The following is a 25,129-nucleotide window of genomic DNA, read 5'->3' on the forward strand; positions in this document are numbered from 1 at the left end:
CCACGCACCGCACACCTTACGGAGATCACAAGACAAATATTATGCAAACATGCTCTTCTCCCTTGCGCAATACTATTACATTAAACCTGTGAGTTGCTTACTACAATTCTTGTCAAATGGGTCCCAGGAAACTGGAGGCCCCAGGAGGGATAAATTGATGCCTCTGTATGTGGCCGAGCTCGCCCATATCTTCCCTTTTGCAGAAAGCCCCGTGCCTGAAATACCGCCACCTCAGCCGACAGGCACCGATCCATGGCTTTTTTTCCAATTACCTATACTGGGTGGGGATGCCGCATTCCAGTGTTGTGCAATGTCACGCTTAGAAAGAGTAAGACCCAGGAATAGCAGGTGTTGTTTATATCTGTTCCCCCCGATGTCCCCTCTGCCATGTAGGAGAATCAGCCTGTGGGTCTGCAGAAATGTTCCACACTAGCATCCGCCCCAAGCATGACCTAATGCCTGACCAGAAGTGTTGCAGCGCCCAACAACTCCAGACCGTGTGGAGGAACGACCCCTCATCCGAGTCGCAGCGGAGGCACGTGGGAGATTGGATAGCCCCCATCTTATAGAGATGTAGGCGTGTGTAGTATATCCTATGGAGATACTTAAATTGGATCAACCGGTATCGGGTGGAGACAGCGGAGTATCTAGGGCTAGCCAATGCCTCGGCCCAATCATCGTCCATCAGAGTGTGCCCATCTGCCTCCCAAGTCCGGTATATATTGGTCATGGAGTGTGTAGTAATTGTTTGATAAATTTGTCTAATTTTATGGGCACCAAGATCTCCCATAAGCAACCGGCCTTCGAGCATGTGGAGTTTTTTTGTTGTTTAAATCTTAGCTAGGGCTACGTCTTTAATTTGGGGGCCATAATAGTTTTGCTTTACAAACACATACACCTTCCAGGCTGTGCTGTGTCCTACACCAAAGAAACGTTCCTGGTTTATCAGACAGCTGTGAGTAGGGGTCTATGTGGATGTGTGTGTTTGTGGTTTCTGGACATGTGTATAAACCGTTTCTGTTTGTTAGTATGTACGTACTCCCAATATTCCCAGCAGCCCGCTTTCAGGAAGCCCGGTCAAAAATCCAGGGTATGTCTTCCTGCACAATGCATTCCAGACTTACACTACTCATCATGCCAACAATAGTATTTCCCAAGATTGTGTTACGGATACCACTACACAAGGTGGTCTTGGAGACCCAACAAAATACTGGGCTTGGGGGCATGTCAAAATACCATCCTTTTAATGCGGCTAAAACGAGTGTCATTCAGTTTGATTAAAATGCCAGCATTGCTTGGTGATTTTAGATCTGGCAGCAAACATTTTTGCGTAGTCTACAGGTTATTACAAATGTGGTTGTTGGTTGACTAGCATATGTACCCATGTCAGGCAACAACCAGAATCCTAGTCCGGGTAAGAAGCAGCCGAACCCAAAATTAACCTGTGCTCACCCTCTGGCAACTTGGAACAGAGCAGTCATATTTAATTTTGAGGCAATGTGTAAAATATTTGTGCAACACTTCAAACAGTAAAACAGTGAAAATAAAAGTCCAAAATGACAAACATCAAAAAGTAGAACTCCAGTTATAATTTTTTTAAGAATATACTGTAAAATAGCGCTTAGCAGCAATAAGCGCTTACTTGGAATATTGAGTTGCACCTGACTGGGACAAAGTAAAAAGTTCAGGCTGACCACATTAGAGTGCGGGCCGGATACAGGAATCCAGGGGGCCCGTTGTACAAAAGTACCTTGATCCTGTCTACGTCAAAGATGCAGGGCGCAGCCAAAGGGATGCGTTGGAGTCTATCTACGCAGTGGTGGCGATGCACCGGCCCCGATCTGTGCAGCAGCAACAATGAATCGACTCCGGGGAGAGCAGAGCAGCAATGTGGAAATTTAACATAGTTGTCGAGGATGATGACAACAGATCTTGTGCGGTGGTGGTTATGAAAGCGATATGCTAGGGCTGAACCATGCAGTAGAGGTGATGCGCCGGTTCTGGTCTAGCAACAAGAGCGATGTGTTGGTTTTGGGACATGTCACAGGGGTGATGCACCGGTCCCAATCCACACAAAAGTGCCTATGCACTGGTTCAACAGAGGATGCATTGTTTTTGCTGAAGCAAGTGCCTTAGGCATTACTTCGCAGGGTCCAGGACAGGGGGAGCATCACTTGGCAGGGTACACTAACAGATGGCAGAGTCCAGGTGCAGAAGGAGGTAAGTTGGAAGGCTTATGTCCCTGAGCCTTCAGATCAGGAAGCCAGGAAGCTAACTGTGGGAGTCACGCTGGGTTCAAGTGATGCAGGTCCAGTCCTCACCCAGGCAGGAGAACAGCACGCAGAAGGGCAGCACAGAAATTCAGAAGTCCAGCAAAGTGCCAATCCTACAGAAGCATGGCAGTCGTTCTTCCTGAAGGTGTTAAGAAGTGGTGGTGTCAGAGGTCCAGTCCTTCTAGCCAGCTGTGCCTTTGAAGTGGGGAAGACTTCAAAGACTTGTCTTAGACGTGCACAAGAGGTCCTCCCTTCCTACCCTGGCTCCAGGCTCTCTACAGGGAAGTATGCAGCACTCTGTGTGGGGAGAGGACACAGCCTATTCAGGTGTGAGTGAGGCTGTATCAAGTTCCCCCCCTCCCATCATGCTAGGATGGCACATTAAGTCACACCTAAGCGCCCATTGTGCGTGGCTGTCTTGGGGAATACACAAAGCCCAGCGGTCACCCTTCACAGCTATGTATCAGAGACAGGCAGCAGGCGCCAAATTGCTAAAGTAAGAAAGTACAAAGAAAGAGAGAGGGGTCCTACCCTCTAAAGGGACAGGACACCAAAATGACACTAGATCTGAAAAGAAGTGCCTTTGAGAAACAACAATAGCATTCTCAACTATTCACTCCTCACATACAGAATCAATCACCTGGAGAATACAACAGTCGCCAGAAAAATCCAATATATGAATGTTTATTCAATAAGTAAATTCAATTGTTAAAAATAATTTAAAAAGAGTTAATAAACTCTAATATTAAACCCACAATTTCCACAGAAAGGGTTACACAATATAAAACAAAATATAAGAAAGTGCAAGTCAACTGTATAATTCCAGAATCAATGATTATCAATTCAACATCTTAGTAATATTCTTTTCATATTGTGTTTTGAAGATCAATTGGTATATACAAAATGTATTTTTAAAGAAGACCAAATAGCGACGCGTTTCGGTGGTAGCAGCAGGTCAACCACCTTCTTCAGGCTTTACATTGAAAAGTATCCCAGCACTTTAAATCGTGATTTAGGCATAAGGGCTATTTAACGGGGAAGGCTGTCATCCAGATATCTATTCTTCATGATCATATAGTAACAGACATGACTGGAAATGTCACCAATTCCCAGAAATGTGACAATGAATAACTATCACAGGGTATTCCTCAACGTCCTTAATGGGAATTAGTCCATGTGCTTGATCGTCCCAGTAATACTAACCTTTATGGGTGAGCACAGGTTCCTTATTAGATTTAAATGTGGGCTAAATCTTCACCTTCCCTTCTCTTGTGGCTGTTGCCATTTTTACCACTGTATACATAGAAAACCAAACTACCGGGGCTTAAAAATCTCTGCGTCTGTTCATTTTCGAAAACGAACAGACAGATTTTTGTGTGATAAATATTCATTGTCACATTCCTGGGAAGAAGGTGGTTGGACCTGCTGATACCACCGAAACTTGTCGCTTCTTGGTCTTCTTTAAAACTAAATTATTTTCAGACCTACAGTAAGAAAGTGCCAACTCTCTAAAAGTAACAACAATAGAGGGTTCACCGGGGATATCGGGACTGAGTACTGCCGATCTCCTGGCCGCTAAAGACACGAGGTGGCTTTTCTTGACATGACCTGTCTGTCTTGTCTCCTTACGGTGATTTTGTCTAATTTTTGAGACATATGTTATTGTGCAACTGTTCTGTCCTGATGATGGTCCTGTGGATCAATTAGACCAACGGGGGACAGAAACGTCTACGCACTACGCAGTTTTTGCATAAATATCAAATTGATGTCCTATTCACCTAATGTATTGTGCTAATTCACGTAAATATGGTTGAATCAACTGTCCATATTTTATGCGAGACATTTATGATGAAAAGCCAAGATATGTACTAAAGGATTAAAATCTATTTTTGATATAATAATAGTTTCTTGTATGCAAACCCTATGATTTCAATGAATTAAGTGTTCATATCTATGACACCATTTGAATAAGTGAATGTATATTTGAATGTTTCCTTCTTGGACATTTAGTGTTTGTTATTAACTCTCTAAAAGTGGCATTTTCAGAATTGCAATTTAAAATCCAAATTCACCATAAGTTATAATTTTAAATTGTGATTTTAGAGACACCAGACTAGAAAAGTCTCTTCACAGTTGGGAATTACACAAAGAATGTAATAAGGTAATCCAGATTTTGTCCTATGGGATAGATCGGTCTTACAGAAGTGAAAACCTCTGGTTTACCCAGGGCCTGCCTTAGGTGTGACATATGTATATAAGGGAAGGTTTGGGACTGGCAAAAGGTTTATTTTGCCATGCCAAATGGTGTAATCTGCACACACAGGCTCTGGAATGGCAGGCCTGCGACATGGTTAGAGAGCGTTTTACGTGGGTGGCGCAAGAAGTGCTGCAGGCCCACTAGTTGCATTTCATCTACAGGCCCTGGGCACTAGGGACTTAATATGCCAAATGGGTATGAGCTAATACTTTCATAACACAATTAGTATCTAGGAGTCAACACGCCATGTCAATCAACTGTGGAAACAAACCTCAACATAATACAGAGTGATGAAAACCCAAATGCAAACAAGTGTGACATATGATTGCTGAGTGTAAGCTTAAGGGCATGGGTAAATATGCCCATCAGTAGCCGTCCTGTACCACCCTTTTTATCATCATTTGGGTTCTCCTTGCCCAGGAGACAAGACAACACAACATAGCCTACTGATGTTCAAGACTATGTGTAGTTCTCAAAGTCTGTGTTATCAAAGAAGAGTGGTATTAATATAAATGTAGATGTGTTGTATGGCTACTGAATAAGCAGTGCAAAAAGAGTGAATGAACAAAGTGAGTAAAGTTAAAATTGGATCAACTGGGTGGATTATAAGTTTTAATGGTATCTCTCAATTGTCCAAATCTAAAAAGATCTATATAGAATGTGAACATACAGATTTAACAGAATATCTGTGAGCAATTGGTCGACATGTTTCAGCATAAAGCAGGAAAAGTTCAAATGCTTTCTTCAGGACCAGATGGTAACTACTGCTTATAAAGTGAAAAGTTAAAATCAATATCACCTGCTATTTTCAGGTATCATACTCCACCACATACTATTACCGTATCATGTTGCAGACACGACACCCACAGGAGAGACATGGAAAAAGACAAAAAGAAATGACACTATTATTCCATATTCCAGACACATTTGTGTAGTTAGTGTATCACAGTGATTATCACTGTACGCCATAGTCAGAACTTTTTACATTGATCTATCATTATAGGCACTCACCCATTTGTAGTGATGATAGCGCTTCACCCCACCTGGCAGCAGCTCAGGGTAAGAGGAGCACCGCTCTAAAGTCAAAATTAAAAACAGAGACAACTGCCGGGTGCGCGGGAGTGTCCACCCCAACACCTCTGACAAGCATGCGAAAACCCCCAGCCAGAAGCAGTCCAAGGCGGTGCAGGACCATACCGTATGAAGAAAGGTGCCCTCCTCCCGGCCACATCGAAGGCATTCCGGGGATGCAATCAGACCCGCCACAGCCGGACCGGGTAAAGTAGACGCGGTGTAGAAATTTAAATTGAATGAGCCGCAAGCGCATGGCTATCGCGGCCTCCGCGGGGTCGCTAGGGCCTCCCTCCAATCCTCCTCCTCAAGAGCGCCTACGTCCTCCTCCCACACTCCTCATAGTTTATCCAGCTTCTGGGCACTATGGGTGACCAGGGACTGGTAGATCCTCTAAATCTTCTTAGTCTCCAAATCCCCCATAAAGACCTTGGCCTCCAGGGGGCTAAACTCCATGAGCGCGTCAATGCCTTCCAAGCTAGGGGAAAGGGCATGGCAGAGCTATAGGTAGCTAAAGAATTGAGATCGAGGCATGTGGAATTCCCTCTGCAGGTCCGTGAAGGATTTGAGCGTCCCATTCCGCACCACATCATCCAGCTTCGAGGCCCCTATGGCATCCCAGTCCCGAAAACCCCACGAGCTCCGGCAAATGCCCGTTATGCCACAGCAGGGTCTCACCTGTCAACTTATTCCACCACCCCATGAGCTTCAAGGACTGTCGCCAGATGTTGAAGATTAGCTTCGTAGCCGGCGGTAGGTCCCTCCGCAACTGCGCCGAATACAGTACCGTGTGCAGGGTGTGTGGCTCCATCAAGAGCCGCTCCAGTGCGTATGCCGGGTCCCCCCTGTCCCCATACCACCACTCGTTCAAAATCAGGAGATGGGAGGCCTGATAATAGGAGAGGATATCGGAGTTGCCAGTCCTCCACAATATGTGGACAGGAAGCACGTACGGATTGCAACTCGGACCGCTATCCCCGCCCCCCCCCCACAGGAACTGTCCCAGCACAGAGTTCACATGTGAAAACCATATGGGTGCTATAGGATATGGGTGGTTCTGTAGCTGGTAGAGCAACCGCGCGGAAGTGTGACCATTTTAAAAATCGCTGACCGGCCATAGATAGTCAGAGGCATACGGGACCAGATTTTCATGTCCGATCACGCGCGGTCCCAAATCGGTGCCAAGTTCCTCTCCCATGATACCACGGGCAGGTCCGTTAGGAACACCCCAAGGTACTTGAGCCCTTCAACTGCCCTCTGCAGTGTAGAGGCCCATGGCCCCACCGTCCCGGGATCTTCCAGTATCCATATCGTAGACTTCCGGGGGTTCATATACAGCCCGGTGGGCTCACCAAAGATTTTCATGACCTCCAGGATTCACGGCCCGACTTGTTCAATTCAGTCAGAAAGAAGATGACGTCATCAGCGTATAACGCAATTCTTTCGGAGGCCCCCGGAGCCCACTCAAATCCCTTCAATTGCGCGTCCATGCGCACCCATGCCGCTAGCGGCTTCATAGCCAGGGCGAATAGGTACTGGGACAGGGGGCAACCCTGCCTTGTGCCGCATTGCACTGAGAAGCGGGAGGAGACTGCCCCGGTCACCCTCACCGACGCGGTCAGCTCGGTGTAGAGGAGGAGGATATAGGATAAGAAACTGGGGCCAAAATTGAGCCTGCGCAAAAGGGCAAAAAGGTAGACCCAGCTTAGGGAGTCGAACGCCCTATCTATGTCCGCCAGAAGAAAGGCAGCCGGGGTCCCGGATCTCTGAATGCCGCCAGTGCCACATGCGCCTGCCGGATGTTGTGTCGGATGTTGAGTTGTGTCGCCCGCTGAGGCATCATCTTTTATCTTTTAACAACGTACAGTGCTGCAATTCACTGTGTAGCATGAGCTTTCAAAGTACTCATTTTCTAATAATCGCATGGGCTTTTGACTTTGTGTTAACCTTTTGGTATATGTAAATTCACCCACATTAGTTGCTTTGGAGAAAAAAGGGTGTACACCCCTTTCATTTGCACCATGTCCCTTAGATTTCTAGTCCACTAGTAGACCAGCTTTTAGAGACAAACACTGCAAACAGCAAGCGGTGTGAACAGATGACTGATAACAGCACAGCTGCATGATTCTGTGCGGAGATCAGTAATAGGGAAAGAGTAAAAGATTTGCTTAAATATCTCACATAATCCAATAGTGCTCACTTGGCATCTGCCCTTTGTTCATCCATGGTTCAAGACACTCAGCGACACTGCCACATCATATAGCATTTCAATGGACCAGCTATCGTTAAAGCAAAGATCCTCCACTAAGCCACGCCACGTTCATCTAGTCATGCTGTTGCAGCATTAAACACTGTTTTCATTAGGACGCCAGCAACAACAGGAATTGTTTTAGGGACGTCAGAGGACAATATATATTACGTCAATTTAGCCCCATTGAAGTGAAGGGACAGTTCGGCGCCCACTATATTGGAACTGCTTCAGAAGTGCGAAACACAACTGCCAACCAGTAAAAAGTCTGCAGTGTAAAAGATCACAAATAAATACTAAGTATAAAACTACAAGGGCATACAATGAAAATCAAAACTGTCTGCCCCCTGGAACTAGAGACATATAAAAAGGAGCTCAGTGTTTTTGTCGTGTAATTCATAATGTGAATTACCTCATATATTTGTCAAAGTTCACAACGCAAATACTGTATTTGTCAAGGGTTTACACTATCCAAAGCACATTCCAACTATATGTGGCGTGGGGCTGCATTAACAATGTTTCAATCAGTTTTGAGCACAGAAAGTGATTCATAGGTGAAACAAAAACTGCTGACCAATTAAATTGTAGTAAAGAAAAATATCAAAATGGGGTGGAGCCAAAGCTCCTCTCACTACTACTTTTGTAGCTATTTTAGATGATCCATTATCTCTGGCAAAGGCTAAACTATCTCAACCCAAACCAATATACATGGAGCGAGAAGCCCAATTTCTCAATCAACCATTTTAACTGAAGTCATTCCTATGCGTACCAGCATGAGAGGTGTATGTAAGGCAACTGAATGACTTAAGCACCAACTGCTGAGATCTGTCTTCAAAGAACAAGGTAAAATCCTGCTGACCCATTCAGCTTTTAATTATTGAGTTCATAAGTTAAAGTGCCATAAAGTAGGTAAGTGGAATATCTGTTATTGAGCATGAAAATGTCAAACCAGTGGCAGCAGGAGCTATACACAAGCAAGTCGTGGTTAGCTAATTATTACTGCCTCTTTCTAATCCAGCACATCAGCACTCTACTTATCCCAGACAACCTGCTTTACGTCCTAGTCAGATGAAAGCAATGACAAACGCAGCCCAATACTTCCTATACAGATTTACTTAATCTTACAGCTTTTTGGGTAATGACCCATTTAAAAAATAAGGACACTGTACGTGAAAAGAAACTCCAAAAATCAATATCACTCAATACTGATCGCATTACAAGCTCATCTCTTTCTGTGCCACATAATAACAGCTCAATAAAATCTTAGAAATGCAGATAGATTATTAGCTGCATGAAAAGAAATAGCTGCCTCCTGAAGTATCACTCTTAACTAGCTGTTTCTAGAACAAATCTCCCAACTTCAAACTGATCATTGTCAAAATTATTTCTCAAGTTGGGTCAAGACATGATTCTGCTGCTGACAGGTTGCAGAGAAATTGCAAAAGTTTACCAAAAACACTACCTCAGGATAATAAAATGAATAGTGACAGCTAAGAATAGTACAGTAAAGCAAATGCCAGAAAAGGGTCTTAGAGAAACATCACAAAAACACGGATAATTGAAATAAAATGGTTATATCCCTTGTTTTAGTCTTCTTCACCTTTATGCCCATCTTGTACATATTATGTTTTCTTTTAAGTTCTTGTTATTCTTATGCTTCTCCTTTAAGCCTCTCATAACATGTCATTGTTGCTTAGCAATACTAGAATGCTTAGGCTCTTGCTGCTCACTTGAGACTGGAGCTTGATAGAAGAGACACTCTGGCAGTTTGAGAGCTGTACTTGTCTTTAAGAATAAATCTTCTTAACATATTGGACTGGATCGGTCTTCTTTTGATACAACATAAATTTGGCGACGAGGTGGTCAAGTCAGCCCTCTTTGGACCCACATCCAATTACAAAGCCTCAACTTTATCTTCAACTGCCAGACTACAGTGCCCTCTCTGAATTTCTTCATTTGATTTGATCAAAATGAGACTTCAATCAACATAATCAAATTCAAGATTCAACCAACTTATTTCTCAAGATAAGTTACCATTTTTCCTTCTGTGAACTTTTCAGCAGTTTTCTACATTGATGTCTCCATTATTTGAATTTACAAACTCCTAGACTTACTCTTCCTTGAACTTTGTTCAAATTCTGACTTGATTTTACAATCCTATTTTTACTCAAAAACCTCATTTTTACTACTTGAGTAATTTGCTTGACATTGACACTTGGTGATCCGCTTTGAATTGGAAAATCACTTAATTATAATTCAAGCACTATTAAAACACTTGCTTGCTCTCTTACTTGACTACAATACAAGCACTCATTTCTCCACTTTGCTTATCTATTACCGAGGCCCTCGTTCTGCTCCTTTGCTGCCTCAACATTTTATGATGATTGCTTGATAAAACTACAAGACAAGTGTTTTACTTTGAGAACTTCTTCACAACAATTAACAAATTGACTGTTTTCCCAGCGTACTGCCGTCAACTTCTCTGAAGTTGTGTTGTTTTATTTTTCCCCATTAATGTGCTGTCTTGTTGCTCGCGCTCATACCAGCGTTATTCAAAAATTACAAGACCAACGCTTACCGGCTTCAGAACTCTGACGTCCTTGCCGGCATCCTCGGAGCCTCAAAGCACGACCATTCTTCTTGCCGCTTCAGAACTCTGACGTCCCTCTCGACATCTTCGAAGCTTCACAGCGCGACCATTTCTTCATCTTCACGGACACGTCATCGCGCAACGTTGCTACGTTACGCAACGTGTCCGCCATTTTGATAGTTGCCTAGCAACCTAACAACACCGCGCAATACCACAACACCGCGTTTCATTTAATGCGCTCCGTGCATTCGCTGATGTGCACAGCTGACCACGCTTCATTTAATGCGCTCCGTGCACTCGCTGATGTGCACAGCTGATTCTTTTCAACTTTTACCATAATTTTACCTTCGCTGACGTCCTTGCTTCACAGTGCACTTGCTGATGTGCACAGCTATATTTTCTTCGTCTTTTTCTTCATTGCCTTCACGCTGACAGGCACAGCAACTCCAAACATACCTCGTTGGATATCTTTTTACTGCCTTCACACTGATCGGCACAGCTAAGTCATATTTCATTTTATCATTTTTACATTCTCTTTTGATCTATTTTTAATTTTTGATTTCCCATTATTTCTCATTTTCTTTGTTTTCATTTATTTCCCATTATTTGTCATGACCATGCAAACTGCTATTCTTCCTTCCCCTTTCCTTCCATTACCAGTTTGTCCTAAAATTAAATGGACCCAATGGTATAAGTCTTTCAACAGTTATATTATAGCCATTGATGGCATTAAGTTTCCTCCTGTACGTAAAAATGCTATGTTGTACAATGCTTTAGGTGCAGAGGGTCAGAGGATTTTTGACCATCAGCCTAAAATTGTTCGCCCACCCTCTGATGATTGGAATGAATACACTGAAGCAGTCCTCAGGTTAGAGAAACATTTTATTGATGAACCAAGCATTATTGTTGAAAGACACAAATTATGCACTCAGAAACAAAGGGAACATGAGAGTATTGATACCTTTTTAGCAGAATTAAGAATATTAGCAGCTTCTTGTGAATTTGAAGGTCCCATTGACCAATATTTGAGAGATCAATTAGTTGTCAATTGTCATTCTAACGAAGTTCAAAAAAGAATCCTGTGTTGTAGAAATCCTTCGCTTACTGAGACCTTAGAAATTGCTAGAGGTATTGAGAGATCGGTTTCAGCCTCCAAGGAACTTGGCAATAACAAACCCACTATTTCTGAAACAGTTAATAAAATTTCCCAACAAGTATCACAACCTACTTCACAACGAGATAAAGATAAGGTTCCTAATAAGACAGATTGGAAAAAATCTGATAAATCTCTTCAATGTTTTAGATGTGGTTCAAAATCTCATCTTGCTAATTCTCCAACTTGTCCTGCTTTAAAAAAACAATGCACTAATTGCAAGAAAATTGGTCATTTTAATTCGGTATGCAAGTTTAAAGCTAAAACAATGTGTGTTATGGCAGACAATACCACTACTGAAGTAAATTTAGTAACTAACGACAAATTGGTAAACAAAATATTACTTTCTGTAGAAATGATTAATTCACAAGAGGATCCAGATAGTGGTGATCCTACATGTGATATTATTATAGGAAAAGTTTCTCTCAAAGTTACAGTTGATTCTGGCTCTCCAGTTACTATTATTCCTGATGTATTTTTCTTCAAAGAATGGGCTGGAATTGATTTGTTTCCAACTGATATACACACTGTTGCGTTCAATGATATTGAAATGATGGGGTATTTTCTAGATAACATCACTTTTGAAGATAGAACTATTGATACTAAAATTTATGTTTCTAAAAAAGGTTACAAAATTCTAGGTTGGAAGGACCAAGGAAAATTTAAAATGATTGAGACCAGGTACTCTTAATCCTATTTCTTTGGATCGTTCTGAAAGCATCAATTCTATTAATATTGAACATTCTTCATTAGACACCATAATTAATAAACATCAGGGTGTCTTTTCTGATAAGTTGGGTTCAGTCATAGGCTATGAACACAAGATAATTCTAAAACCAGATGCTATTCTTGTAGTTCACAAGGTCAGACATGTTCCTTTAAGTATCAGGGATAGTCTCAAAACCCATCTTGATCAATTATCTAATGAAGGTGTGATTGAGCAAATTGATTCTTCATTGTGGATTTCTCCAATTGTCGTTGCTCTTAAAAAGAATTGTGACGAGATTAGGCTCTGCATTGACCTTAGGTCCTTAAATAAGAATATTCAGATTGATTGCTTTCCTTTGCCTCGCATTCAGGACATGCTTGCTCAACTGAAAGGCACAAAAGTATTCTCTACAATTGATTTAAGAGCGGCATACCACCAAATTCAGCTGAATGATGAGTCTAAGGATCTCACCGCTTTCAACACTCCATTTGGTCCTTTTAGATTTCTAAGACTACCCTTTGGCCTAGCCTCAGCGGCTTCAGTCTTTCAAAAATTAATGTCACAACTTTTTGGTAATGAAAAGGATGTTTTAGCTAATCAAGATGATATACTTATTTCCACGAATACTGTTCAAGAACATCTAGCTAAATTAGACCAGGTTTTAGGCATATTGAACAAACATGGTATGACTGTAAAAAAACAGAAATGTAAATTTTTACTTGATAAGGTGGAGTATTTGGGTCATGTTATTTCTCATGAAGGCATTAGTCCCAAACAAGACCTACTTAAGGCTATTCGTGAATGTGCTCAGCCATCCAACAAGGATCAATTGAGGTCATTTTTAGGATTGAGTGAATTTTACTCAAGGTTTGTACAGAACTTTGCTTTGATCAGTGAACCTCTAAGATTGTTAACCAAGAACAAAGTTAAATTTGTCTGGTGTGATGAGCAAAGTTCTGCTTTTGAGAAATTAAAGGATCTGATCATTTCTGCTCCTGCACTGAAACCTTTCAATGAGGCTTTCACATCTTACATCACAGTTGATGGCAGTAACACAGGTCTGGGTGCTATACTTAGTCAGTTAGACAATGGGAATGAAAATATAATTGCCTTTGCTTCCAGACAACTTTCGTCCTCAGAAAAAAACTACAGCACTATAGAAAAGGAAGCTCTTGCTTGTGTCTGGGGTGTCAAGCATTTTTCCACTTATGTATGAGGCAAAGAGTTTGTACTTGTCTCTGATCACAAACCCCTTATTTTCATATGGAATGATAAAGGGTTGAGAAATGCAAGTCCTAGATTAGTCCGCTTATTTTCTAAGTTATATGACTTTAAATTTTCAATGAGACATATTCCCGGAGGAAAGAATTTTAAGGCAGACTTTTTATCAAGATGTCCTGTGAATTCTCCGGAGGTTGAATCCATTCTTGATGATAAGGAGGTGGTAATAAGTTTGGTTGATGGCTTAAAGTTAACTGAGGGGGTAATTTCCAAATCGGACTGGCTACAAGCCTCAGATTGTGAAAATTCCCAGATTCTCTTGAAAAAATGGATATCTGATGGTTGGCCGAGAGACAGTCAGATCGATAAGAACATCGTTCCTTTTGTTAAAATTAAGGACGAATTGAGCCTTAAAGAAGATCTGGTTATGAGAGGATCTTTACTTGTTCCCCCTATTTCTATCAGAAACAAAGTAATTGCTTTAGCTCATAAGGGACATGGAGGAATTACCAGTACAAAGAAAAGATTAAGATTGCATTACTGGTGGCCGGGCATGGATGTTTCTGTTGAAACATTACTGAACAACTGTCTTGAATGTTCTCATGCTGAAAAATCCTTACGCACAGTCAATTCGCCTTTGTCTCCAGTGAAATTTCCTGAAAATCCTTGGGTGAAATTAGGTATAGATTTTTTGGGACCAATTGGCGGTTTGAACCAGGGCTTTAGGTTTATTTTAACTGTTGTGGATTATCACTCTAAATGGGTGTCTTTTAAATTTATGAAGGATCCCAACACAGAAAATGTAATTCGTTTTTTGTCTAAATTATTTAGGTCAGAAGGAATCCCTGACTTTGTCTCAGACAATGGTGTGCAATTTGTTTCACACAATATGAGAGATTTTTTTGAACAATTATGGAGTTAAACATCTTACCACTGCCTTGTACAGTCCACAGGGCAATGGTTTAGTGGAAAGGGTGAACCGCATTTTAAAAGATTCTGTTCAACTTGCTATCTCTTCTGGACAAATTGTACAAGACGTTGTCAGTGACAGAGTGTGGTCATATAATAACACTCCTCACTCTACCACGGGCATCACTCCATTTGCCATGCTACGTGGTAGGGAATCCTTTAATGAATTGTGCCCTCAATGGGTGGTTACTAAAACCAAACCTGGTGGAACTTCTCTTGATCTGAATGTAGTAAAAGACAGGGTTGAGAATTCTCAAATTCGGTCAAAGATCAGATATGATGACAGTAAACATGTTAAGAACCAATGTTTTTCTGTTGGAGATAAAGTCAGAATAAGGAGACCAGGTAAAGTCAGAGGATCAAAATTTTATCCTGAAACTACCATTATCAAAGTTGGTAAACATTCTGTTATGGTTTCAGGCAGCAAATGGTGGAGCAACACACGTATTGCTAGAGTTGTTGGTGATAAATCTACAAACTCTTCTGATTCTGGTCTGTTGCACCCTGTTGAAGATTCTTACAATACTGTTTCGACTGTTCCTTTTTCTTCTTCTGTTGATGGATTTTTTGTAAATAATGACTTAACTGTTCCTGATGTTGTTTTGGACGGTCCTGAGTTTGTCTCTGACCCTTCTATTAGAGTCAGCTCCAGACTGAGGGCCACTCCAAAGTATCTTGATGATTATGTGACTTAACTTTTTGTTTTACAGGTGAGGAGGTGTGTTATATCCTTCGTTTTAGTCTTCTTCACCTTTATGCCCATCTTGTACATATTATGTTTTCTTTTAAGTTCTTGTTATTCTTATGCTTCTCCTTTAAGCCTCTCATAACATGTCATTGTTGCTTAGCAATACTAGAATGCTTAGGCTCTTGCTGCTCACTTGAGACTGGAGCTTGACAGAAGAGACACTGGCAGTTTGAGAGCTGTACTTGTCTTTTTAAGAATAAATCTTCTTAACATATTGGACTGGATCTGTCTTCTTTGGATACAACAAAAATCTACCCACTAAGTAAACTCAAAGGCAGCCCAACAATATATTATAGGGTACATTTTACGATTAAACACAACTACATTAATAAAAGCAAAATTAAATAGCTGAAACTCTCAGTACAGCTCTCACAACGCCTCCAAATCTTTTTAATTATTATTCACAACTTAGAAGTGATGGATCACTTAGCATGCCAGGTACCCTCCTTCCCAACCAAGGCTATTTAATCCAACTGAGACAATCTCCAAATATGCTACCCGCCACAGTAAAGCTAGAGAATTCCTAAACAACCCCAACACATCGAAGAAGGCACTTGTAACACCCAATTTGATTTTTTTAACTACACATTAATCTTGGCTAGGTGATATCTTAATATGAATACTAATTTGAGGAATTTTCAGCAAGTATTTTGCCCATCTAGAGGCATAAAGATTGATATTTTGGAAAACCTTTTCATGTAGCATGGTCAGCAAGACATTGATTCTCATCTTAGTTTACCTGTCAGCTGCTTTAGATAGAATCACTGCAGTCCTCAGAGGCTGCTTTGCCACTTCAAAATATTACTTAGCCCGAGTTGACCAGAGACTTACCAATGTTCAAATCTCAGACATTTGTACCTTCTTTCTACATGAAGTTTTCGACATGTGTCTTTCTGAGCAAGTCACTAAGTAACCAAACTGTTTCACACCATGTGTGTTTTTTGCCTTAGGTTTTGTGGCCTACTTGAATAGAATTAAAGTGGAAAAAACTAATTTTCCTATTAGACTGAACTTTATACACAGACATTTTCCAGGATTACAAAGCTGTGTGACCACCATCCCAATACCAGCATTCAGCAGGTCGAGAAAGTATTTTCAGTGCCATTTAACAAGCACATAAAACAGCTTGCATAATAGGGACACAGTCTAAGCTTTGATGCACATAACCACACAACTCTACAAACGAGTCACCAGGGAATGGTGGTAATCGAAGCATAAAGACACAGAAGCCGTATAACCATTAAACATTATCCAATTCGACCACATTCTCAAGGTACCAAAGGAAAAAACTCTGGCATTTGTATTTATTTATTTATTTTTGAAATTTATAAAGCGCAAACAAATGCCCTTGGGCGTCTCGGCGCTACAGATTCTATGCAAGATGTTAAAGCTTAGATTTACTGGTTAAACAGCCAGGTCTTTATTATCTTACGAAATTGAAGCAGTGATGAGGCAGTACAGATATTTAACCCTTTCGCTGCTGATGACGAGCTCAGCTCGTCATCACCCACAGGTGTCGTGTGCTGATGACGAGCTGAGCTCGTCATATCTGCAGCAGAATAGCAATTTGCAGCACAGCGCAAAAATCCCCGCAGCAGCCATGTGGTTAAAGGTAATGTGTTCCGAAGCTTTGCTGCTGTCACCACAAAACGTCTATCTCCCCAAGAGATTGTCCTAGTACGGGGAACTAATAGCTGAAGTGCAGTCTTAGATCTAAGATTTCTTGAAGGACAATGAAAAACCAATTGTTCTATTAGAAACTAAGGACCCTGTTTATGAATAGCCTTATAGGTCAGGCATAAGGTTTTGAATTTTATGCGATTCTTGATCGCTAGCCAGTGGTAACTCCGAATAACATGTGAGATTGGCTGAAATTTTGGAGTCCCTGAAAGCAGCCGAGCAGCTGCATTTTGGACCGTCTGCATTTTGTTAATAACCCTACATTGTGCATTTGCAAATAGTCCATTACAGTAATCCAATGATGATATTACTAACGTACTAACCAGGGTCTTTCCTGCGCTTTCTGGTAAGAATGGAATGAGTTTTAGTTTGAAGAAGGCAGTGGACACCACTTGGTTAGCATGGGGAACAAAATGTAGATTGTTATCAAATGTTATTCCCAAATTTCTCACCTTTGAAATTGCCCCAGTGAAGCAGGCCACCAAGAAATGGACCAAACAGGTGACAGTTTCCCGAAGTAACCTGCTTTTCCTGAACCATCGAAATGCGTTTTATTTGAATTACTTTCAGAGTACTTAAACAAAAGAAAAAAGTAGCGCATAAAAAAAAGAAATAGAGCACTGGAAGGACACAAGTAATGCGTCCATGTTTCAGAGGTAGGAACAAACGCACGAAGGGGAAGGAAGCCTCAGCAGGCCAACAATAAGATGTAAATGAGAGAGACAAAGAAGCCAACCAATAGTAAGTAATGGTCAGCCTCTAAGCCCACTGTTAGAAAACAAAAGACCTCGTAAGTGACCACGCTTGCACAGTCTTAGTTAGGTAAGAACTAGCAAGCAACAGCACATACACCGCTTTAGGCAAGACCTAAAAAGAAGTGGAATTTCAGCTCTTTCCAGGAGATATTAAGTGTGGAGATGCGTTTGAAAGCTGGGACAGATCATTCCCATAGTCCCAGTCATAGAATAGGAAAGCATGTTTGCACATTGTTTCCCTTTTATTCTTTCTGGATCTCTGGCTAGGCAAGAGAAGTGGCTTCACCAAGGTCTATGTTCCAACAGAGGTAGATGAATTAGAAGTCTAATTCAAAAAGTACTATGTAGCAAGATTGTTGAGAGGGAAGTGCAGTGTTACTAAGTACAATAGCAGACAACGTAACTGATCCAGGAAATAAGAAGAGTTCCTTCCAATATGCTCTGTTGGATGTTAATGCATGGATTGCCAAGGTTGCTTCTGCAGTGAATAGAGTCAATTATGTCAAATCTATGCCTTGGTGGCCGATTGCAAGGTGGTCTATCAAATATTTTCTGTTGGAGGTTTATGTGTATGTAGCAACTTCTGCAGTGGCACTACTTAATACTAGCAGATTCTAGCCAGAGGGGCTGAGAAGCTCTATGTATTGGCATCAAAACAGCATAATTAGAATGGCTCAGGGAAAATTGGAACAAGCACAATGGCTAAAACTTTAAGGCAGAGACACTGCCAATTTAGTTGCATTAAAACAAATGAACGACCTCAGCAAGATCAATGCAATGTTAATGGCAGTGATAGTGCCAACTGAGGTACAGTCATGCCAAAAGAGTTTGGTAAAAACTTGAAGAGCAACCGTAGAAGAACCTTCACATACTTCGAATGGCCTACATTTCACCTATTACTCCTTGGCCTAAACAGGCCAAATTTTGAGCAGCTCCTCTATAGCTCCTAAAGGTGGACGATTTCCAGGAAGGTGAGCCCTACTCTGGATACGGCTCAAACCTCAACAAGGCTGGCACTGGCATGATCACAGACAAACATGCAGAACGGTCAAGCTGAAGTTCCATGAACCTCATGTACTGGTGCAGAGTCGAAACTGGACATATATTGGTCTGGGAACTTAAAACAAAGCAAGAAATGTGGCAATGCAGAAGTTTAATTCCATCGTGCTGCCTTACAGCCTAATAACATTATCAGCAATATCAGGAAATACTGCAACAAAGAGAAACGGTGTAATAGAACTGCAAGGTGTCCGGTTTATCGGTATGTATTGAAAAAAAGGTTAAAAAACAATTTATGTTTCTAGCTCAAAGGCTTAGAACGACAAATTCACCAGTAAGATTGATTAATACACACAACATAACACCTCACACTTGTCTGCGATGCGGTTTCTGGTGTGTGTGTGGGGGAGGGGGGGGATGAGTGTATGGTGGGGTAGGGGTGTGTGTGTGTGTGTGTGTGTGTGTGTGTGTGTGTGTGTGTGTGTGTGTGTGTGTGTTGGAGGTGTGGTGTGGGTGTGTCTGCGTGTGTACACATATTGGCAAATAGTGGTTTTGTATGTAGATGGTGCATGTGTTCATAAAAATAACTAACTAGTGACCTGCCTTGCTTTTACACGTCTGAGTCAGAAAAATAACACTTTCTTTAAACTGCATTTTAATTGTAAAAATGTTGTTGATGTAGTTAATTTTCAACTCTTGCTTAGCATGGCCTCTGCCTGTGTGGAGTGGCGGTTGAGCTTAAGGCCTGGCATAGGCCAGGGCCTGTGCCAAACCTGTTGTGGCCATCCAAAACGCATACCCTGACTGCTGCCTTCCAAGCAACGGCAGACACTTATTGTAGTGTTTTGCTTGTGTTTTTGAAATGTTTTATTTACATTGCGTGAAACTCTTGTTAAAGGCAACTCACAAGTCATTTTCAAAACGGCAGTCGAACCCAGCATCTGAATCGCAGCTAGAGTCTGCTCCAACTCCTGCATGGTTCCGGTGCTTTTTAGGCCGAGACTGCAAATGCAGCGGAGCTGCTTCGCTAGCGAAGACTCTATTGTAGGGCTGGGCGTAGTTTGCGTAGCGCCACTACGAAGAATTTTGGGGGAAAAAACGTGAAAAACAGGGGAGCGTCCTGAGGGTCCGTGTGCCTGGGACAGGGGTCCTTCGTGCCTGGGCAGACTCCCTGATCTCCCGGGCCTGGTTGGAGCCCTGCAGCCCCGGAGCCCCGGAGCCCTGCAGCCCTGGAAGGGCAGGCGGGAGCCCTCCCGCGGAGGCTCGGGGCAGGCAGATTGGCGTCATGTCGGTCCCGGCCATTTGCTCGCACCTTTCCACTCGGCCATCTGGTCGCACCCAATGCTTTCCAATGGGGTGACCAGATGGCTGGGCTTCCCTGGAAGTCCAGATGAGGTGCCATTCGCCTCCCGGATCCCAGCCAGGGCTCCAGGAGGTCGGGCACGTTGGCGCCCTGGGCCCCCTCAGTCACTCGGCACGCACGGGTTCCCAGAAAGAGGGGTAGCCTTCCTCCGGATTACTAGGGGCAAGGGTATGCCCGGACACCCTTCCTGGGCTGGCGGTTCCCTGCCGGGGACTAGATGGGCGATGACCGGGCAACACCTCCCAGGCGTCCGGGGCTCCCTCCTCCAGCCCGCGGTGTGGCAAAGGACCCGGTACGGGCTCCAAAGGTTCCGGGCAGTCCTCCCCGTGCCTGAGGCCCAGCGTGTAGTTTCAGAGCCCCCCCTGAGCCCTGCAGCCCTTGAGCCCTGGAGCCCTGGAGCCCTGGAGCCCTGGAGCCCTGGGGCCCAGGAGCCCTACAGCCCGGGAGCCCTACAGCCCGGGAGCCACAGGAGCCACAGGAGCCCTGGAACCCTGCAGTCCGGGAGCCTCAGGGCCCTGGAGCCCCGGAGCCCTGCAGCCCCGGATCCCTGGAGCCTCGGAGCCCCGGCCATCTGGTCGCACCTTTCCACTCGGCCATCGGGTCACACCCAATGGGGCGACCAGATGGCCGGGCTTCCCTGGAAGTCGCGATGAGGTGCCATTCGCCTCCCGAATCCCAGCCGGGGCTTCAGGAGGTCAGGCACATTCGCGCCTAGGGTCCCCAGACCCTTGCGGTGCGCACTTGTTCCGGGATAGCCTTCCTCCGGATTACTAGGGACAAGGTACTCTGGGACCCCTCTCGGCCTAGCGGTCCTCAGCCGGCAGCTGGACGGGCCAGGATGCCGCCCAGCCCAGAGTCCGTCCCCGGGCCTGCCGCGTGGCAGGATGCCCTGGACGGGGTCCGGGAGGGCCCGGGGAGGTGTCCCCTGCACCTTCGGGCCTGATGGCCCCCTTACTGGCTCCAGGGGCCCGCCGGGGCCAGGTGCTCCGGCTCTGGGTCCCATCCCCCAGCCTGCCGGCACTACCAAAGGCCCGGGACGTGGTTCCGTTGTGCCTGGAGAGCCTCTCCTTGTTTGGCTGGTTTCAGGAGCTCCGGCCGGGGCCCCCCCTGATGGCCCCGGGGAGGGCGGCCTCCCCACCCAGGGCTCCATCCTGGGTCCTGCCGCGTGGCAGCGTGCCCGGGACGGCGGCCTCCCCACCCGGGCCTCCGTCCTGGGTCCTGCCGCGTTTTAGGGTGCCCGGGACGGGGTGCGGCGGGCCCGGGGAGGCTCCCCCTGCGCCTCCGGGCTCGGGCCCCCTGGCTGGGGCCAGGGGCCCAGACGGGCCCCAGGTCGGGTGCTCCGGCCTGGGCCCTGTCCCCCGGCCTGCCGCACTGCCAAAGGCTTAGGACAGGGTTCCGTTGTGCCTGGGGAGCCTCCCCCTGCTTGGCCGGGTTCAGGAGCTCCATCTGGGGCCCATGAGGGCCCCGGGGAGGGCGACCTCGTCACCCCGGGCTCCGTCCTGGGTCCTGCCGCATGGCAGGGTGCCCGGGGACAACTGAACCCTGTGTCCCAGGCCTTTGGTAGTGCTGCAGGCACTGCCGCACTGCCAAAGGCCCGGGACGGGGTTCCGTTGTGCCCAGGAAGGCCTCCCCTGCTTGTCAAGGTGAGCGCGGGCCCCGGGCCGGAGGGCCTGTTGGGCCCCCATGCAGCCTCCATGGCTGGGGCACCGGGCCTCCGGTCCGCCATGCCCCGGCGCCCGCTCACTCCTTCGCTGGGGCACAGGGTGTCCAGATGGCTTCCCTTTCGTGCCCGGCCATCTGGTCGCCCAGATCCCCCTCAGCCATCTGGTCACCCTCAATACTTTCCTATGGGGCGACCAGATGGCCGGGCTTCCCTGGAAGTCCCGATGGGGTGCCATTTGCCTCCCGGATTCCAGCGAGGGCTCCAGGAGGTCGGATATTTTAGCGCCTTGGGTCCCCTCTGTCACCTCGAGTGCACGGATTACAAGAAAGGGGGGTAATTTTCCTCCGGATTACTAGGGAGAGGGTCAGGCGGACCTCCGTGAGGTCCGGAGATTCTGAATCAGGGGAAGGCAGTCCCGGGGCCCCTAGGGGCCCGGGTACGCTCCTGCCTCTCAGCCCCTTGCTGATGGTCCTTTTTCTCAGAGTTCTCTCAGGCAAATGTCCGTGAGGTTCGGCCATGCTGAGAGGGGGAAGGCAGTCCTGGGGCCCGGGTACGCTCCTGCCTCTCAGCCCCTTGCCGGTGGTCCTTTTTCTCAGAGTTCTCTCAGGCAAACGTCCGTGAGGTCCGGCCATGCTGTGAGGGGGGGAGGTAGTCCCAGGGCCCGCCCGCCGGTGCCCCCAGGGACGCTCCTGCTTCTCAACCCCTTGCCGATGGTCCTTTTTCTCTGAGTTTTTTAAGGCAGACCTCCGTGAGGTCCGGCCATGCTGAGAGGGGGAAGGCAGTCCCGGGGATGCTCCTGCCTCTCAGCCCCTAGCTGATGGCCCTTTTTCTCTGAGTCTACCTGCCCTGGGGGCAGGCAGGCAGGGGATGCTAAGCCAGCATACCCCCTGTGCAGGGTGGCCTGTCAGGGGATGCCCTGGCTGTACTCAGATCGATTGGGCACTCTCGGTCCGTTTAGGGATGGACTGCTTAGCCAGCCTCGGCTGTTTCAAGCAAAGAGCTTCCACCCCGCATGGACCGTCCGACTCGAGGGTTCACCCTACCCAGCAGAGTGAAGGCCGAGCGGCCCCAGCAGCTCGTGTCCCCCAGTGGTCTGACCCGAGTGGAAGGGGGTTGGCTAGCGCCAGTCCCTTGGATGCTGCTGCCCAGCAGGTCCGAAGGCCCTGCGCACCATGCCGTCACCACTCTCTGCCCAGGACATATCCACAGCAGCTCAGAACGACCGTTCCAGAGGGGGGGGGGGGGGGGGTGGGGGGGGAGAGACGGGAAGTATGGTTGCAATGCTGAAACTTAAAGGAATTGACGGAAGGGCACCACCACGAGTGGAGCCTGCGGCTTAATTTGACAACACGGAAACCTCACCCGGCACGGACACTGAAAAGATTGACAGATTGATAGCTCTCTCGATTCTGTGGGTGGTGGTGCATACAGGGCTCGACAAATCTGAAAAATTGTACTAGTCCTGCAGGTCTAGTAACTTGGAAAATACCCTCGACCCAACTGCAACCTACTCGACCTCTGTCTCTGACAACGGAGCAAAAGTGACAAGTTAACAAGATTTAAAGGCATCTTTATTGCTCAGTCCCTTTGTGAGCAATAAAAATGCCTTTAAATCTTGTTATCTTGTCACTTTTGCTCCGTTTTCAAAGACAGAGGACAAAAGTTAGTTTGTTTTTCTACTCGCCAGAAAGGGGGAGTAGGACCTAAAAATAGCTCGTCCTCATCCATTCTCCCTTGCAAATGCGAGCAGGCGAGTGGATTTGTCGAGCCCTGGCATGGCCATTCTTATTTGGTGGAGCAATTTGTCTGGTTAATTCCGATAACGAACGAGACTCCTCCTTACTTACTAGTTACGCGACCCCCAGCGGTCCGCGTCCAACTTTTTAGAGGGACAAGTGGCGTTCAGCCACACGAGATGGGCAATAACAGGTCTGTGATGCCCCTATATGTCCGGGGCTGCACGCGCGCTACACTGAACGTTCAGCGTGTGTCTACCCTTCGCCGACAGGTGCAGGTAACCCGCTGAACCCCGTTAGGGATTAGGAATTGCAAATATTTCCCATGAACGAGGAATTCCCAGTAAGTGCGGGTCATAAGCTTGCGTTGATTAAGTCCCTGCCCTTTGTACACACTGCCCGTTGCTAATACCGATTGGATGGTTTAGTAAGGTCCTCGGATCGGCCCCGCCGGGGTCGGCAATGGCCCTGGCGGAGCGCCGAGAAGACTATCAAACTTGACTATCTAGAGGAAGTAAAAGTCGTAACAAGGTTTCCGTAGGTGAACCTGCAGAAGGATCATTAACGGAGGAGCGGCCCGAGCGACCGATGGCGCCAGCCCGAAGCCCTCGGCCACCTCTTGCAAGCATGCACCCTAGGCACAGGGCCCGGCACAGCCCTGGCGTGCCCCGGCCTGGCAGAGCGGTCCGCAGCCGCATGGGGCGCTCTGGTTTAGGACCGGGACTTCGGCCGGCCTCTCCCCCTGGGGAAGGGCCCGACCGACGTGCGAGGGATCGGGCGGGAGGCGAAACACTAGTTCACCCGGCACGGAATGGCCGTGCATCCCCGGGCTGGTACCACCCCTCCCTGCAAAAGGCCCTGGCGCCGGCTGTTCTCTCCCGCGCCCGAGTCCCAGCCTGACCGGAGCCGGGGTGGCCGAGGAGGTGCCCTTCTCGCGTGGCAGGGTGGCCTGGAAGAGAAGGGGCCGAGGGCCTGCTAGGGGACCCCGGCTCCTCTCAGTGGGAGGCGTGCGGGATGGGGAGCCACCTGGCTCTTCCCTTCTGGTGCCTCCGACCCAGGCAAAAGGGTGGGGTGGGTCGATTGCCAGCCCGCAGGCACGGCTCGGGCCGCCCTGTGACGGACGGCTAATGTGCAGGTGGAGCGACCCTCCCTCGTTACCAGGTACCCGGTTTGACCCGGTCCCGTGCGGCTGGGCCGAGGGTTTCGAAAGACTTGCATGGTCCCTCCCGGTTACCCCGGGAGGGGCCAGCGGCTGTGGGGCTGCGTGCTCCGTCGTCGGGGGGGTGGGGGGGAGGGGACGACTCCCGGGCCGAGCGCCTGGCAATGTTTTTTTTCTCCCAATGGTACAGTCTGACTCCCAGAGGGGAAGCCTTGAACGGGGCGCCCGGGCCGTCTTGCCGCGCGGGCGGCAGACTGAGTCGCCTTCCTCCCGCCTCTCCTGCGCTCGCAGGTGGGTGAACGTTTTCGAAATGTTGCCTGTGACTCTTGGCGGTGGATCACTCGGCTCGCACGTCAACGAAGAACGCAGCTAGCTGCGAGAATTAGTGTGAATTGCAGGACACATTGATCATCGACACTTCGAACACACCTTGCGGCCCCGGGTTCCTCCCAGGGCTACGCCTGTCTGAGGGTCGCTCGATAGTCAATCGCCCCGGGACGCGGCTGGGGCCGTCGCAGGGTGAGCTCCGCTTCCC

General features: G+C 46.5%; 1 protein-coding gene, 1 non-coding gene and 1 pseudogene across 2 annotated transcripts in view; 2 read left to right on the forward strand and 1 right to left on the reverse strand.

Annotated features, from left to right (window-relative positions):
• The window catches only part of CPD (carboxypeptidase D), an 839,931-nt gene that overhangs the window by 701,543 nt on the left and 113,259 nt on the right, over positions 1 to 25,129 (reverse strand). The gene's annotated exons all lie outside the window — the stretch shown is intronic.
• Positions 22,917 to 23,999, forward strand: LOC147730298 (18S ribosomal RNA; annotated as a pseudogene).
• On the forward strand, positions 24,916 to 25,069 carry LOC147730299 (5.8S ribosomal RNA). Its single transcript, XR_015308969.1, has one exon. It is a non-coding gene; the product is annotated as a 5.8S ribosomal RNA (ribosomal RNA).

Source organism: Lissotriton vulgaris, chromosome 2_1 (genome assembly GCF_964263255.1).
Source record: "Lissotriton vulgaris chromosome 2_1, aLisVul1.2, whole genome shotgun sequence".
Lineage (NCBI taxonomy): Eukaryota > Metazoa > Chordata > Amphibia > Caudata > Salamandridae > Lissotriton > Lissotriton vulgaris.